Raw genomic sequence first — 4,541 nt, 5'->3', positions numbered from 1 at the left:
ACATCATCATACGTGTGTAGCGTGTACTGCTTCTAGCTCAGGATCGTACTTGGGGGTGTCAAAGCGGTGTGAACTGAAACATTAATTTCTCAGTTAATGAAGCAAAGGTTTGACTTTGGACACTGTGGCCTTGCTGAAGTTATTTTGAAGTTGTTCATCTGCTCTGTGCTGTGATTTATAGCCAAAACCTAACTGTAAGGCTGCCGTAAGGCTCCCTCCCTGTAAGGCTGCTTCTCATGCTGACCTTGCAGCCTCCCACTCCAGGGTGTCTGCACAACAGATAAGCGGCACTGGCACTTTTGGTACTTGAAACCCTTTGCTTGCCATTCTCTCACCATTCATCACTCAAAGTCCAAATCATGCTTGTAAATGAGGAGGGGTGGACAGGAGCCTTAAATCTCCGGAGTCTGGTATCATCTAAGCAAAGAAGAATAAAACACACCCGTTCTCTATCCTGATGACACGGTGAGCAGAGCAGAGAGGTGTACCGCTGGGCTCATCTGGCTGCCAGCCTGTTTCCCCCAGGCAGAGGGCTGGTAGGTGCCCTTCTGCAGCAGTTCCTAACAATGCCTGTGTGAGGCAGCGCAGTCACAGTGCGGGAACAGCCACAGCAACACAGACCAAACCTGAAGAGTCAGTGCAGTGCACAGGCAGGATTTGGGGTCCATTCCAGAGGGTCACAGACCCTGCTGTGCATGTCTGTTATCAGGGATTTGCACCTCCATCATTGACCCCTGTGCTTCAATCTCTCCCACAGCAGGGCAGGAATCTCCAGCACGATGATGGGATGCCTATCAGGGGCCTCTGTTACCTAAACACAGATGTTCTACTGGTCAAGCACATAAGGATAAGCAGCGATAAGTGACCGATGTGCTTCTCTACACCCCAACTGCAAGTCACTGAGAGGGTTTATAAGGCTCCTGGACAATCTCCCCTTATTATCTCACACTTTTTTCCCTTATTGGATAGTTTTGGTATGAGAACCCTGGAAAACTTGCATACAAAGTTACAAGAAGACAAGCAACCTTGGGTGTCTCAATATGATTTACAGGACAACTCTACAGAAAAGAGGAGTTTCACAATAAGTGTGTTTGTTGTCTTAGGTCTGGATGGGATGAAGTTCATTTTTCCTCCAGCAGTTCTCACCCTGCTCTCCTTTGTGTTATCAGGTAGAAAGCTGTTGATGGCACACCAGGGCTTTGGCCACTTCTGCCTGCTGTTCCCACAGCAACAAGGCTGGCTCTGCAACATTCACCCACTCCCCAGCAGTGGGCTGGGGGTGAGCAAGATCTTCGCTGGGGACACAGCCTGGACAGCTGACCCCAACTGACTCCCACCAAAGGACTATCCCGTACCATATGATGTCTGCTCAGCAACAAAAGGTAAGTGAAAAGCTGAGGGGGGATGTGGCACTCATTATTCATGACATTTGGCATGCAGAGCAATGGCTATGTGGCTTAAAGCCCCGCTTCCCAGAAAGAGATAGATATAGCCTGCTGAGGGGTTCCTGGGAAGGTAACGTTAACTAAACTAGAATGGACTTTTGGGAGGCAGAAAAGACTTGTGGTGAAATGTCATTCTTCTGAGGAGCACCTACTTCATTCTCATAAGCGGATGGGACTTTCCTCCGTTTCCATTCCACCATCTAATGAACGCTGCAGGTTGTATGTTATTTCCATTCTAACCTGGAAGCAAATCCATCCTGAAGGGCACAGCAACACGCAGGGAGCTTCTAAGTAACTTCTGTACCTTCAGAAAGAGAGCTGTGACAGGCAGGAGACAACGTCCTGTAATTACCCCGTTAGAGCAACACTTTCCCATGCTGTCTGTGCTCTCTTCTCTGAGCAGACCACAAAATACCAGGCCTACACAAATTTCTGGCATTTCAAAAGGATTTTATTGTATCAGAACCCAAGAGGCTCTCGCTGCAATGAACAAAACATCTTCACAGGCACAATCAGTTCTTGGATTACCACGGATCCCTCGGGTGCCAGTTCACTGCCGGCCCCCTTCATGGGCAGCTTTCATTTTTTAGTGTCTCCCCCGAGAAAGGATTTCCCACAGCTTGCCACCTTTTTCCCCAGAAGGTATCCAGCTCACAGGTACACCCCCTCAGCTAATGTAGCTTTCAAAGCTCCTTTGTCAAACTTCTAGGACAATGCAAAGAAAAACAGAGCACTACTTACCCATCAAGCCTGGTAGACAACAGCACACCACCTATATTTTGCTGTTAAGTATCTGAGAGGCTGCAACAAGAAAGTCAGGTGTTTTTTACTCATCAGTAAACACATTCTTTCCAGAGACTTTTTTTTTTTCTTTTAACCAGGCAAGGGAAGATGAGCTTCACAATATCTTTGACACTTCTAATTGATTTGTCAGCCTGGGGAAGTGGAAAAGTACATGACATAAGGTGAGAACAGAAACATGTAGATAAACTTGAACACCCAATCTGAATGAACTCTTTTCTAGGATTTCTCCTTTCTTTCTTTTCCTCTTCAATGCCACAAATTTTGAACAGCATTCCTGGAAAAAATAAAACATCTTTAGATTGCTCCTGCTCATCTTTTACTTGAAAACTCAGGAGAATAAAAGCACTGTGACTGCTGAGACAACCGAGTCTGTCTACTTTGTATAGGCAGATCCAAGTAAGATCACCTCTGTCAACTCCAACCATTCTTCCTCTCTAAGAGGATAATGCCAGTAAATGTTTTAGAAACTTCAAAAGCTCGATCTTAGGAGCAGCATCTTAGATTAGGAAACGTTCCCAGAACCCAACTGTGGTGTCACTTATGACCTGTCATTTCATTTTTGATCATTTGGATCAATTTGTTCTTGCATCAGCAATTCCTTTAAGCTGAACTATGCATGTTTTCTTTTCTGGTGCTTAATCCTTCTCTGACTTGGGCAAGAAAAGATGGATTTTCCCCCTTCCACCATCATTTTGTGGACTAAACACACCATGATCATCTAGCTTTGCCTTACAGAATTGGTACCTTCATATACCCTTCCCATCTTTATGGAACCACTTCCTTGCCTATCCATTTTCTCACAGGTAGTGTATGCAGACAGGAAGAGGCCTTACTCTTGCCTGGTCCTACCTTGAGTGTGTTCTGAGACACCTCCCTCATACAATTAACAAATTCTCAGGACGCAGCAGAAGGTTTTGTTCTGAAGCCTTTGCATCATCTTTGACTCCATGATACCCAATTTCAGCCCTTGTTGCTAGCCCCAGCCTCTAGGTCATGTGAACCTTCATGGTGAGATATTCAGATCCTCCCCTGTACTCTCAAGGCTTTGTGTCAGCAGCAGCAATTATCAGCACTTTCCTTTTTTTCTGTCTAACAGCCATGAACAAACTCCTACACAAGATCAATCCCACACAGGGATATGACGCAAAACAGTACCAAAGGAAGGCTTTCCTGCTGCCTTTCTAACCCATTGAGAAGCTGCAGTTGCTCATCAGAAAACCTATCCTCAGGGAATCGAGTCCAAGAAGAAGAGCAGGAAAGTCTGATGCTGGGTTTTGAAGACGACGCGCTGGGCTGTTCCCTGCGCTCACCATCAGCCAGGGAACGGCGCGACTGAAATGCCACAGGGTTTGCAGCTCCAAACACGCTTTCAAGGTCAAACACAAAGATTCCAAAGGACAAGGTTTCTCTGGTTTAGGATTTTATTATACATTCTATGGAATATATCTGTTACACATGTCTTCTTGGTCTATTGTCTCTATTTCTTCTCTATATTTATAGAAATAGAGAGGAAGGCAAAAAAAAACCCCCAGACATTTGTTAGTGCAGCATAGGGGGGGAAAAAAGCCTTTCTCCTGACAGCTGCAGGGCACAAGAGGTCGTCCCCATGGTGCATAAGCAGCAGGCAGGGACCTGGCCACAATGGGCCAGAAGATCCCTGACAAGTGGCCATGCTCAATGCTGCAGAGGAAGGCAAAAAACCCCCGGAGCCCAGGGCCAATCTGCCCCCGGGGAAAATTCCTTCCTGACCCCAGCGCTGGCGATCAGCTACTCCCTGAGCATGTGAGCAAGACCTGCCTGCTGCTCCCATGGGCTGCTCACACCTCCCTGCACATGCCCAAGCCCTGTCCTCCCTCAACTCAAAAGGAGTGAAGCAGAAGGAGCAGGCACCTCCTGTTGAATGGCTCCAAGGAGCAGCCCTGTGGCCATGCTCAGTGTGTGGAGGAAAGCAGGAAAGAACCCAGACATACTTACCAGTCCACTTGAGATGGAAAAAGCCTCTGGCTGCTGCCTCGAGGCTTTCCCTGCGCTTGGTTGCCATGACCCAGGCCAAGATGAAAGACTTTTCCAGTCTCTGGAGTTCCTCCCTAAGCCACTCTAAGGAATCCCTCCAGATGGCCAGGGCTTTCTTCTGAGATGCCTGTGGGCTATCCCCCCCTCCTGGGCACAGGAGGCCTGGGGGCTTTCCCAGCCCTTGGTGGCCATCTCCTGGGCCAAGATAAAAAGCTTTTCCAGTCTATCTTCTTCCTCCCTCAGCCTCTTCAACAACATTTGCCAGTGGCCCAGGCCTTG

General features: G+C 47.5%; 1 long non-coding RNA gene across 1 annotated transcript; it reads left to right on the top strand.

Annotated features, from left to right (window-relative positions):
- The first annotated feature begins 928 nt into the window (after window positions 1-928).
- On the top strand, window positions 929-2,400 carry LOC133625572 (uncharacterized). The gene is made up of 3 exons (XR_009818838.1): window positions 929-1,085; window positions 1,170-1,382; window positions 2,327-2,400. It is a non-coding gene; the product is annotated as an uncharacterized LOC133625572 (long non-coding RNA).
- The last annotated feature ends 2,141 nt before the right edge of the window (window positions 2,401-4,541 follow it).

Source organism: Colius striatus, chromosome 5, assembly GCF_028858725.1.
Source record: "Colius striatus isolate bColStr4 chromosome 5, bColStr4.1.hap1, whole genome shotgun sequence".
In the NCBI taxonomy this organism is placed as follows: domain Eukaryota; kingdom Metazoa; phylum Chordata; class Aves; order Coliiformes; family Coliidae; genus Colius; species Colius striatus.
The sequence above is the reverse complement of the archived record's forward strand: the minus strand, read 5'-3'. Positions and strand labels throughout refer to the sequence as shown.